The following is a 14,009-nucleotide window of genomic DNA, read 5'->3' on the forward strand; positions in this document are numbered from 1 at the left end:
CTTCGTGTGTTACAATTTCTCTCAGGTGTTTCATACTTAGTGATCTCGAACAAGCCATCATACCGAGCGGTACTGTTCATGTAACAAGTGGCAAGCATTCGGCATTCCATGCTCGCATTTTATGGCCGTTTGCTCACATTTTAACATGAACTACGAAGATTTTATTGAGGACTACTACAAATTGTCAACGTGTGCTGAATGTTACTCTCCTCAATTTCAACCTGTACCGCATGAAGATTACTGGATCATGCACCCTAATATGCCCGTCTTACATCCTGATCCATTGTTGTTGAGAAGACCTGGTAGACCGAAAAGTTCATGTGTTCACAACGAGATGGATTGGACAGAACCAGCCATTCGACAACGATGTGGATTTTGTAACCAGTTAGGACATAATCGAAGGAAGTGTCCTTCGTTACTAAGACGGGCTCCAAATAGTTAGGGATTGAATAATAAATAATTTTTTTATTATATATTCATTTTATTGTATATTCAATTTTTTTATTATAATTTATTGTATATTCAATTTTTTTTTTTTTATAATAATCTACTGTATATTCAATTTTTTTTGTAATCAATAAAGTTTTACATTATAATAATCTAATATATTCAATTTATAGTATAATAATCTAATATATTCAATTTATTCAATTTATTGTCTAACGATTATTCAATTATAGTATAATAATCTAATATATTCAATTTGTTGTCTAATGATTATTCAATTATAGTATAATAATCTAATATATTCAATTATAGTATGATTATTAACTCTTTTTTTCTCTTTTTTTATATATATTTCTATGGAAAGTTCAAATAAAGTGAAGACTATCGCTCTCTCCTAAGATCTCACTCTTTCAATCTCGCTCTCTCCTTTGCTCTCTCACTCTCGCTCTCTCAGTATCACTCTATCCTAAGATCTCGCTCTTGCTCTTTCCTAAGATCTCTCTCTCACTCTCGCTCTCTCTCAATATCTCGCTCTCTCTGTTATTATTGTTATTTTTCTATTAATGATTACTAGCTTTCATTTCTTCTGGAACAATCACAAACACTTTTTTTTATTATGGATCTACTACCAGAAACTCAATGCGTAATCTTAGCATTCAATGTGTATTCCTGAATAATCTCATTTTTCAATTATTCAACCATTTCATTTTACCAAGTTCAATGTTAGTCAGATTAGTCAATATAAACTAAATCTCGCTCTCTCCAACATTCTCGCTTTGAATCTCGCTCTCTCCTAAAATCTCGCTTTGAATCTCGCTCTCTCTTAAAATCTCGTTCAACATTTCGCTCTCTCCTACTATCTCGCTTTGAATCTCGCTCTCTCCTTAATCTGCTTCAGCCCACTTATCTCCTTAATTGCTTTGAAGTTTCGACATGTGTGTAACCTTTGACAACCTAATATACAAAATTTTGTTCGTAGACAAAGCTAATTCAGAATTGTCTTTCATTCCAAGGCATAACTTGTATCCATGTGTTTCATATTCGCCTGGAGTTCGCTCCCAGAAATATAGCCATCCCCACCCCTCACGTCAATCCCACAAGTCTCCGTCTAATTCGAAATGATAACAAAATGCATAGGTTGTTAGAAGAACTCAAGTACACAGATACATATAGTATACCATCTCATTACTTTATGAGGAAAAAGAAAAGTAATAAACCTACAATCTCGAGGGTGGATGTGTGTCGAAACTTCAACCTTCGACAACCTAAGCAAGATTTCCCTTGTCGAGGGTTAAAGTTTCGGCCTATGTATTGTTTCCAAGTTTTTCTTTGTTCGTTGAGTTCTTAACATTCGACCTCCACATTAGTCGAGTTCTCAACGTTCGACCTCTAACCTCGAACTCCCAAAACAACAATATTTCTCTAATAAGTTTCAAAACAACAGTATTTCTCTAATAAATTTTGAAAAAGTTTTGAAAACAACAATATTAATATTAAAGGTCAAAACTGAAAATGTACTGTTTTGATATTGAAAATAAATTAAGATCTTATTCAATTTAACTAGAGTTTATTTTAGGTTATGTGTATACAGCTAAATATGGTTAGGCACAGAATTTAAATTCTCGAGAACAGAAAAAAAAAAAAAAAAAAAAAAACACCCAAGATGGTAGCCGGCTGGGGCCGGGCAAGATGGATATTTTCATAGATGGTAGCCACCTGCCGGCGTCCGGATAAACAATTTTCCGGTGACCCATTAACATAAACTCTTCATCAGAATTTCAGATGACGATAAACGATCGGTACATAGTACACAGACGGCATCAGGAAATTTATTCTAATCTCGAAATTCGTATCGTAAATTAGCATACATGACATATCAACTGAGTTGAACAATCAATTTTCGATACTCATAGCTTGGAAATCGATATGGCCTTCTCCGGCAATCCAAGCAGCCGAGAGATCTCTGGGTAAAGACTTTTCCTAATTTCCGCGTAGGGTTCACCGTTCCAATTTCTCGCCCCCAACTGCTCCCCGAGTCGTACGGCAGCCTCCATGACGCCGTCCTCGCCGTCGTGAGCCGATTCCACGATCCCCATCCTCACCGCCGCTTCGCCTTTCACTTTCATTCCCCTCAGGAGCACATTGCGGCGGACGGAACTTGAGCTGATTTTCGATTTAAACAGCGCCACGACGTAATCGGGTAGACTTAGCCCTAGATCTACTTCGCTCATGTACAGAACGCCTCGATCGCTCCTCATGAACAAATAGTCGTGACTGAGGGCTAAAACGAAGCCGCCCGCGGCTGCGTGGCCGGCGATTGCGGCGATGGTGGGCACGGGGAGGGAGAGGAGTTCGGCGACAATGGGCTTAAAAATATGGATCATATGCTTGAGGCGCTCAGCGGCGGCTGAAACAGAGCCGGCGGCTTGAGCCCAGGAGAGATCGAGGCCGTTAGAGAAGAATTTGCCATGGGAAGTAGTGATGAGAACAGAGCCTGGGGAGGCTTGAGACTTGACTTTGGAAAGAGCTTCGAGAATGGAGGCGATGAAGGAGGGGTTGAGGCGGTGGTCGTCGTCGCCGGTCAGAGTTAGGATGAAGAGATTACGTCGCTTCTCGAGTGTGCACATTTTTGGACCTCTACATTCAATCCATTGTCGGTGGTTTCCTCTATTTATGTTCAAATGGAAAATAGCGTTTGATCCAAAATCTTCACTTTAATCAAATTTATCTTTAAATTCAACCCCGATGATTGTCCCAAATTTTATCTTTCAAGTATAAAAACATTCATTCAGTGTTGGGATCTTTATTTTAATTTGGAAGCATTAGAAGCGACATTCTGAACTAAAAAAGTTGTGATAAAATGGAATGGTACTGATACTGAAGTTGCATCTTTTTACATCTTAATTTGCTACTCTATCACATTCCACTGATATTCAAGAAGCTCAAAAAAGAACTGTCTGATTTGTGCACTTTGAGATTCTTCGTGACTTTGTTACTATTGTAAACTGTTTACTTAGTAATCCTAAACAAAATTCTTGTTTGTAGTGAAAAGAAGACTTATATGGGTATATGCAATCTAATAATAGGATGTTTCCTATGAATAAGACCAATAGTTATTTACATCACTCTCCCCTCTATGTATACTGCTTTGATTTAAGACTTATTTTTGCTTCAATCTTGGAGATAAGCTTTAGAATGGCTTACAGGTTGGTGTCCAAGCAGTTTTGGCTATCATATTGTCTACACTAACTGGGTTTGGTATCATCATGAGTGGAAGTTGAATTGTTGTTGAATTTTTATGATGGAGAAGACGATGAGGGCTACCATCAACACAACAGCACCTCGACTCTCACAGAATAGCACAACCGCACGGTCGCCTATAGCTATATTTTCAAATAATTTAAATCATACATCTCATACATAATTAAATTAACAAAATAACAAAGTTGACAAACTATTGGTATTCCTAGAAAATCAAATAAAATCTAAAACCCTAAATTTTAGAATATCCTAAAAAGAAAATGGAAAAAGATAAAAAAAAAAAAAAAAAAAATTGCTTCTATTCAGCAGCGACGAATCCAACCGTTCAAAAGGAGACCCCAAGTGTCTTGAAAATACTGACCAAATTTCAGCACGATCCTACGATTAGAACTATAGTTATCTCCAGTTATCTGCATTGTTTCTCTCCCTTTTTTTCCTTTGTTTTCTCAGGTTCATTTCGTAGCAACTTTTTGCCATGAAAAACATTAACTTAAAGACTCGATTTATAGGAAAAAATACTCATAAATACTGGGTTTTATATTGATATCATAAATTAAGATTATAAATCTAAATGTCAAAAGCCTAAACAATCAACCCACAAACCACAATTAAAATTGCATTTAGTTTAAAAGAAATCCACCATTCTATTATGATTTTGTTTCTAAAAAACCAAAAATCAAAATTGCACAAATTGGTCTCTGATACCAATTGAAATGATCGAATCCCAAGCAGAAGCGTATGATCGCTTTGCAATTTTGTTTTCAATTTTACATTAATAAAATACGGTATAAATAATAACATAATGGATAAAAATATCAAGATTAGCATGCATTTAAGAGAGGAAAAGAGGGAAGAGCTAAATCTTACCTTTGTAAATTCCCAAATCCTTTACAATTCCCTCCGCATCTTCTCTGAAATGTCTCTTGAATGATCAAGGGACACCACCGTAAGTGAAAACTTGTTATTCTCTAAGATCCCAAGAATTGGATGTATGGTCTCCAAGACTTGGAAGAAAAGTAGAATTCTCAATTCAACTTGATTCACAAACATGAGCCATGAAAGACTTATTTATAGAGAGGAGGGGTGAACCCGGTTCTACTCTTTCCTATTCCTACTCTAGTTCTAATTTAATTATTTAGTCCAATAATTAAATAACTATATATAAATCAAATTTAATATATATAATAAATAAATAAACATCACATGTTTATTTATATCTAGTTCTAAAAAATTAATTATTAATTAATCAATTAAACGACTATATCAAATCATATTTTATATAGAATTAATCAACATATAATTATCACATATTTATATGTATATATCTCTTTAATATTTGAATCTTATTTAAATATTTTTCTCTCTTAACTATAGATCACATCAATAATTAACCATATTATATTAATCTCATTAATATGTAATTGATTTGAACAATTCAAATTATTCCTCGTATATATCCTTTAGTGAGCTAACAAGAGGACCTCATGGACCTACAAATTAGTAGCTTCAATGATATAAGATTAATTAATTAAACTTTTTAATCAAATTAATCAATTATCATTAACTACTCGTCATTCCACTAAAGACCGATAGCTGCACTCTTCGCACTTTAGATTTATTTCTGTGTCCACGGAGATAAGCAATCAATAGTGAGTCGACCCTCCACAAATTACTCATAACTATAGCTAGGTCAAAAATACCATTTTACCCCTGTAGTTCCATCTAACTCTTTAAATACCACTGATTCCTCTAATGAACAAACAATTTATAGTTCCACTATAAACTAACACCTATTGGGCTAGTGAGAGGTTGAGGCCTCAATGTTCAAGACCCAGAATCAATTATTAAGGGAACAATGTATCTACTTTCCCTAAGGTCAGGAAAGGATTGAATTTCATATTGTGTAGTTGTGTTCCTAGCTCTCTACTTGGATAAATCCCCAAAATGGTGGACTTGTTGAGTCAGCTAACAAGGCCACCCTCACCCATTCAAATAAAAAGGTTGCCCTCATAGATAGGAATTCACAACTCACTTCGGATTAAGATCAAGTCACATATGGTCATCCTAGTGAAATGCAAGTCTCTTCTAGCAACAATGTTATATAGAGAGACTATTCATTTTGCAGTTCAGTCTTATACAAACTCTTTGTATATAATACTCCCGCTCGCATGTATCCACATGAATGATCAGGATCAAATCATTTGTAGTACTTTACAACAATTGTAACATCTACAAAGCATGTCATATTTGTAGTGTCACCAGGATAAGGTACCTAGCCTTATCCATTTACTACAGACCATTTAGGTTATTACTTAAACATGATTCACCTGTATGTCTCTGCATACATGTTTAAGTTTCATAAAATAACCTTGGATCTTAGTTTATTGGATTGAATTAATGTAGTCTAAACATTAATAAAATACCTCATATTTTATTAGATATATAATTTATCTTTACAAACTACAAGATACACTCGATTAGGGATATTAACTCCAACAACCTCTCATCTATCCTAAAACGAGTGGGATGTACTGTATCAAATACAATACAATGAAAAGGTGGAGTATAAAGTATTAAATACCAAAAATGGGATGTACAATATCAAATACAATACAATAAACTAGGGCATACAATATACCCAACAACATCTCCCACTTGCCATAGATTAAGTGACTCATATCTTGTAGACTCATGCTCTCCAAGTGACTCTTAAAAACTTTAGCCAAGAGAGCCTTTGTAAATGGATCAGCAAATTGTGCTTCGAGACAATCTATGTGAAAATCACATCTTCTCGTTGCAAAATCTCCTTCATGAGATGATACTTGCGCTCTATATGTTTTCCACGTTTGTGACTACGAGGCTCATTGGAGTTTGCTATTGCATCACTGTTATCACAATAAAGGATGATAGGCAAAGTCATGTTTGGAACAACTTCCAAATCTGTTAGAAATTTTTTTAGCCACATAGCTTCCTTAGTAGCTTCACGAGTAGCTACATATTCTATCTCCATTGTGGAATATGCAATGCATCTTTGCTTGATGCTCCGCCATACTATAACTCCTTCATTCAGAGTGAGCACCGATCCTAATATGGATTTCCTTGAATCCTTATTAGTCTGAAAATTAAAGCCAGTGTATCCGGTAAGGATCAAATCTTTAGCACCATACACAAGCATATAGTTTCTCATTCTCCTAAGATACTTGAGAATGGCTTTATCCATTGTTCAGTGATCAAATTTTGGATTTGATTGATATCTACCGACCACTCCCACTGCATGGCAAATATCAGGCCTAGTACATGATAACAGGCAGAAATGCACGTTATTACAGTGCTAAGTTATAAAACAATGTAAGGTTGCGTTGATAAAATATATAAGATTGCGTCCAAAAAGAATTTAAGTTCACAATATTGCGGTCGCATGCGTCCATCGCATGAAAATAGTTAACTTGTGTATTTTTGTGCAGAATATGCATTGACGCAAGGCAGAAAATACGAGCACAAGAAATCAACGATCGAACACAGCGTTACCACAAGGCTTTGCGGTGATTAACGCTCGCAAATATCTGCTTAAGAAGGTTGCCGCATAGAGCCAGCACAACTTGGTGAGCGCATCTGGGTGAAAAACATAATAAATCACTATGGGACAGAAAACTAATGACGGTTGATTCCGAATTAAGTTGACAAGCCGCTAACGAACTACTATAATAAGTATACTCAACTTTTTAGTGACAAATATTCGGCGCATCAAACAGAGAATTAATGGCATCCCATCAGTGTAATCATAAGAGAGAAGAAGCCTTTCACCCATAAGCTCTATAAATACCGAAGGCAACCTTCAGTGAAGGGCTCGTCCAGTTCATCAAGTTCGGCTAGTTAGAAAGTTAGACAGTAGATAATTTTCTTAGCCTTGTTCATAGTTTTTATTTTACTTAGAAGGCGGGGCGAGAGAAGGGAAAAGACGCTAGAAGATCGCTCTAGTCAGCTCGAGAGAGAACTCAGAAGGCGTGAAAAGCAGAGAGAGGGCCAATTCTCGTGAGAGCGAGACTATCTTTTGAGGAGAGTAAAGAAAACAGTGTAAAAGCCTTGGGAAGCAAGAGATTGCTACCAGGCTCTTTATTCTTATTCCGCATTGTTATTTTATTTTTCAAATCTATATCTATAAAATGGAACTTGCTTATCTACACCTGTTCACTCTCTTAAAAGCACGCATGAGTAGCTAAATTTATCGAATGGGTTGAGAAGAACTAAGCTAACATGACCTAGGATCCTCATTGCATGCAATCATCTTGTCTTATGTTGCGCCCAACACCCCTTTATAGCTACTCGAGAGAGAGTCTAAAGAAAGAACCTAAGACTTGAGAGAGCTAGGTTAGAATCTAGACTTAAGAGAGTAAGACTAGATCTGCATAAGCAAGAGATAGGGACTTAGATATAAGCTCTGTTTGCCAACATGCATCGCATGCACCCTAGAGATATGTTATGATATTATGTGTTCGCCTTGTTTGTGTGTGTGTCATTCGTCATCGCATAGATAAGAATAGAGGTTTATGTGTAGGCCCTATAGACTTATCGCATATATCACATGCGTTCTAAAACTAGAAGCCGTAGCATTTGCGTTGAGAGATGATTTTCTATTGTATGTGTGTTGCATGATCGCATAACATGAACACAATCTTAGGAAGTGTTAGTTGGACCCCTTCTCAACCCGTTCCCCACATACTCATCGCATCTTCCGTACCATTAACTCTTTTCTTAACTCTGCCGCATACTCTTATAACCGCATACATCAACCAAAAAAATAAATCTTTGATTTATTGGTTACCGCAAAGTTTTCTTAAAAATTACCACCGCATACCATTTTCCTTAGTCCCTGAGTTCGACCCTGGACTTACCAGAAAATTCAGTAGGATTTATACTTGGATTCTACTGAGAAAACTTGTTGCACAACACATGCCCATCACCGCGATTCATTTCATAAAATCACCACATAAAATAACGCATCAAGGTTTTGGCACCGTTGCCGGGGACTTCGGCAAATCAGTGTGCTAATGGTAATTTTTCTAATTTCTTTGTAGCTCTTAATCTCTGGCAAATGACGACCCAGAGATTGAGAGGACGTTTCGACGAAGACTAAGAGATAACCGCTAACAAAAACCACCAGATAAAGATAATATGGCGGAGCAGCCTAGAAATGGAGCACTAAATGAAAATAATGTCATGGCGAACCCAATCCTACTAGAAAACGATCGCAATAGGTCCATTCGAGACTATGCATCGTCGAACCTCTACGATTTCTCTCTAGGAATCATGAGGCCTGCTCTTGATGGATCTCGATTCAAAATGAAACCGGTGATGCTGTAGATGATCCAGACTGTTGGGCAGTTCGGAGGAAGGCATGGCAAGGACCCGCATGCCCACCTCCGGAGTTTCATAGAAATCTGCAACACTTTTTTTATTCCCAAATATTTCCACCGAAGAAGTTTGACTAACTTTGTTTCCATTTTCTTTGTGTGATCAGGCACGAAAATGGGCGTACTCTCTCGAACCGGGGGAGATTACTTCTTGGGAACAAGTAGTAGAGAAGTTTATGAAGAAATATTTCCCACCAACTGAGAATGCCAAGAGAAAGAAATCAATAACCAATTTTAAGTAGGATATGGACAAATTGCTCAGCGATGCTTGGGCGAGTTTAAGAGGCTGGTAAGGGACTGTCCACACAATGGATTACCAGACTGTATGCAAATGGAGATCTTTTATCACGGATTAAACCCTGCTTCGCAGACCATTGCCAATGCGGCAGCCGCTGGAGGTCTTCTAGACAAAACGTATGATGAGGCCAAAAACATCCTTGATCGCATCTCTAAAAATCACGAGGACTGGAGAAAGAGCGATCAAAGATTGAGAATAAAGGATAATGATGCAAACAATGGTACTATTGCATCACTTCAGAGTCAGATGACTGCGATGATGAACTTGATACAGGGAACCACAATCAACAACCTAACAACGCAAGGTGGGTAAGTTAACGCAATCAACCATACCGCCACAAGGTGTGTTACTTGTGGTGAAGGACACGCAATGGAAGAATGTTCGCAAAACCCACAGTCTATTTATTTTGTGAAGAATAATCCATTCTCTAACACGTACAACCCTGGGTGGAGAAACCACCCCAACTTTGCATGGAAAAATCAACAGCAAAATTTCCAATCAGTAGCGCAAAAAGAAGGGCAACCTGGATTTTTCTCGCGAAATAACGATCAGACGAGCAATCAAGCCAGCAGTTCGCAGGTGCCGCAATCTTCCTCTTTAGAAAGTTTGTTGAAGCAATATATTAAGAAGAACGAAATTGTGCTTCAAAACCAGACGACGTCTATCCGCAACCTGGAACTACAGATGGGTCAGATTGCGAGCGAGCTCAAGAACAGACCGCAAGGGGTCGTGTCGAGTTCAATGGAACTCCTACGCAACCCATGGGGTATGGGTAAAAAGCAGTGTTAAGTGGTGACATTGCGGAGTGGAAAAACTGTGGTAGGGGAAAAGAAGAAGCCTAACCGAACTGCTTCAATTACGCTGAAACCTAAGATTGTGGTGACTCGAGAAGAAGAAGGAGAAAAGGAAACGATAGAGCCAAAGATTGCGTCCACCTCAAAGCCAAAAGAACAGGGGACCGTGAGAGTACAGTTGCCACCTTTCCAACATAGACTTAGAAAGAAGAAGATTGACGAGGTACAGTACCAACGCTTCATGAATATGTTAAAACAATTGCATATTAATATTCCGTTCACTGAAGCGATTGAGGAGATGCCTGCATATGTGAAGTTTCTAAAGGATATGGTGACAAAGAAGAGAGGCACTGGTAAGTTCGCCACGGTGGCTTTGACGCAAAGCTTAAAATCTATAATCCCACCAAAGATGCGCGATCCTGGGAGTTTCACTATACTTTGCTCCATGGGAGGATTGTACATCTGGCAGGCGTTATGTGAGCTTAGATCCAGTATCAACTTGATGCCTCTATCAATTTTTAAGTAGTTAAATGTGGGGCAACTTGCGCCCACGACAGTGACTCTTCAACTAGCTGATAGATCTCTAGTGCATTTAGAGGGAAAGGTGAAGGACGTGGTGGTCATAATCGACAAATTTATATTACTAGCCGACTTCATCATCTTGGACTATGAAGCTGACAAGAATGTGCCCATCATCTTGGGGCGACCATTTTTATCAACCGATTGTTCCCAGATTGATGAGCACAAAGGAGAGATCACCTTGAGTGTGAATGGACAGAAGTTCAAGTTCAACATTATCCGTGCCATGAAATATCCTGACGAAGTAGACATTAATGAATTTGACGATGAAAAGAGTTTGAATGAAGAAGAAAAGCCTGAAGATGAGAACGAAGATGAGGATGCGATCGCATCCATTGTTGCATGCGAAGCGATCATAGAAAAAACAAACAAGGAAGATGAGATGATCGTAATCCAAGAAGAAGAACTGACAGTAAATGAAGAAAGAAAAACAATGCAACCGTCTTTAAAACAACCACCAATAATAGAGCTGAAGACCCTACCTAACCACCTAAAGTATGCGTTCCTAAGGCAGAATGAAAAGCTACCGGTAATCATTTCCTCTGAACTTAATGAAGACCAAGAGAATGCGCTGCTGAGCATTATGAGAAAATATGTGAGAGCGATTGGCTGGACGCTCGTAGACATTTAAGGAATTAGCCCTGCATACTGTATGCATAGAATTTGTCTCGAAGAAAACCACAAGGGATTGATCGAACATCAACGCAGACTCAACCCTACAATCAAAGAAGTTGTAAAGAAGGAGATAATCAAGTGGTTAGGGGCATTATCTATCTAATAGTAGACAGCACGTGGGTCAACCCCGTGTAGTGCATGCCGAAAAAAGGTGGGATGACGGTAGACACTAACGCAAATAATGAGCTGATACTGCAAAGGACCGTCACCGGATGGCGTATTTGTATGGACTACCGCAAGCTGAATGCGGCAACGAAGAAAGATTATTTCCCTTTACCTTTCATTAACCAAATGCTGGATCGTCTAGCTGAAAATGACTTCTACTGCTTTTTGGATGGGTATGCTGGTTAATAATCAGATTATGATTGCTATCGAAAATCAAGAAAAGACCACGTTCACCTGCCCGTATGGAATTTTTGCTTTTCGCCGCATACTGTTCGGCCTCTACAATGCGCCGAGCACTTTCCAAAGATGCATGATAACCATCTTTTCAGAATATCTCGAAGACTCTGTAGAAATATTCATGGACAACTTCTCTGTATATGGGCACACATACGAAGTTTGTCTCGATAACTTGGAGAAGATATTGAAAAGATGTGAAGAGACGAACCTCGTACTTAATTGGGAGAAATGTCATTTTATGGTGAAGGAGGGCATTGTACTGGGGCATAAGGTATCTAGGGATGGGTTGAAGGTGGACAGGGCAAAAGCTTAAGCAATTGAAAAGCTCCCACCCCCAACAAGTGTAAAGGCTGTAAGGAGTTTCTTGGGGCATGCCAGATTTTAAAGACGTTTTGTCAAGGATTTTTCAAAAATCACACGACCGTTAAGTTCGTTGATGGAGGCCGATAGAAAATTTGACTTTGATGATAATTGCCACAACACATTCATGATTTTAAAGAATGCATTGACGGCTGCACCCGTGTCGATCACGCCAGATTGGACACTTTCCTTTGAAGTAATATGCGATGCGAGAGGGTATGCGATGGGAGCAGTGCTAGCGCAGAAGAGAAAAACAATACTACATCCCATCGCATATGCAAGTAAGACTTTAAACCCTACTCAAACTAACTACACCACCACAGAAAAAGAGCTGCTTGCGGTAATTTTTGCGTTGGAGAAATTCAGAGCATATTTGCTGGGAACAAAAGTACTCATCCATACAGTACCAGGAAAGCTACTGAGTTGTTGATGATCTTCTTGGAAACACAAGGCTCATCAACGTTTTGATCAAAACCAAACAACTTGACAACAGTGTCAAATCTAATGTTCCAAGATTTAGACACTTGTTTCAGCCCATAAATGGACTTATTAAGCTTGCAAACTTTTTGCTCTTGATCTGGAACAATGAATCCCTCTGGTTGAGTCATATAGATGGTCTTCTCAAGATTACCATTAAGAAAGGCAGTCTTGACGTCCATTTGCCATATTTAATAATCATAAAATGTGGCTATGGACAGGAGAATCCTGATAGACTTAAACATGACAACAGGTGAGAAAGTTTTCTCATAGTCAACTCCTTCAACCTGGGTACAACCCTTTGCCACGATTCTAGCCTTAATGGTTTGCACCTTTCCATCTACACCTCTCTATCTCTTAAAGATCCACTTACACCCAATAGGTCTTACCCCATCAGGTGGATCAACAAGCTCCCAGACGTTATTGAAGTACATCAACTCCATTTCCTGGTTCATGGCCTTAACCCATTCATCTTTGTCAACATCATTCATTGCTTTCTTAAAAGATAATGGATCCTCGACCCCATCGTTGTAATCACATTATGGGATTCAATTAAACCCATGTAGCGATCTGGTGGGTTCATAACCCTCCCACTACGTTGAGGTAGTTTCAACTCTTGAGCTGGATGACTAGACGTTCTGACCTCAACAACTCTTGTTGATTTGTCGGGCTGTTCAACAACCCATGTTGAACCTTCAGCAATTTCAGTCTCACTTGAGATCTCACGTAAAACGAGCTTACTTCGTGGCTTATGATCCCTCATGTGATCTTCTTCTAAGAAGATAGCATTAGTGGAAACAAACATTTTGTTCTCACTCGGATCATAGAAGTATCCTCCTCTTGTTTTCTTGGGGTAGCTTATGAAGAGGCAAACCTTCGAACGCGTTCCAACTTCTTTGGGTTAGTTGCTAGCACATGTGCTAGACAACCCCAAATCCTGAAGTGCCGTAAACTACCTTTACGGCCTCTCCATAACTCAAAAGGTGTTTTAAAAACACTTTTCGAGGGAACGTTGTTCAGGATATAACATGCAGTTTGCACTGCATAACCCCAAAACGAGTTTTCATAGACCGAACCATGTCCAACAAGGTCAGGTTTCTCCTTTCTGGTACACCATTTAGCTGAGGTATACCAGGGGCCGAGAGTTGGGACGCAATCCCATGTTTTATCATATAGTTCTGGAATTGGAGGTCCATATACTCTCCACCACGATCAAATCACAGTATTTTTATCTTCTTACCTAACAAGTTTTCAATTTCAGCTTTATACTCCTTGAACATGTCAAGGGCTTCAGATTTATGTTTC

At 38.4% G+C, this 14,009-nt stretch overlaps 1 pseudogene across 1 annotated transcript; it reads right to left on the reverse strand.

The window, feature by feature from the left end:
• Positions 1 to 2,111: 2,111 nt before the first annotated feature.
• On the reverse strand, positions 2,112 to 3,345 carry LOC150038274 (enoyl-CoA delta isomerase 2, peroxisomal pseudogene; annotated as a pseudogene). The gene has a single exon (XR_016527985.1). The product of XR_016527985.1 is annotated as an enoyl-CoA delta isomerase 2, peroxisomal pseudogene (transcript).
• Between the last annotated feature and the right edge of the window lie 10,664 nt (positions 3,346 to 14,009).

This window comes from Benincasa hispida, chromosome 1, assembly GCF_027475165.1.
Source record: "Benincasa hispida cultivar pf3 chromosome 1, pf3_genome.v1.1, whole genome shotgun sequence".
NCBI classification, from domain to species: domain Eukaryota; kingdom Viridiplantae; phylum Streptophyta; class Magnoliopsida; order Cucurbitales; family Cucurbitaceae; genus Benincasa; species Benincasa hispida.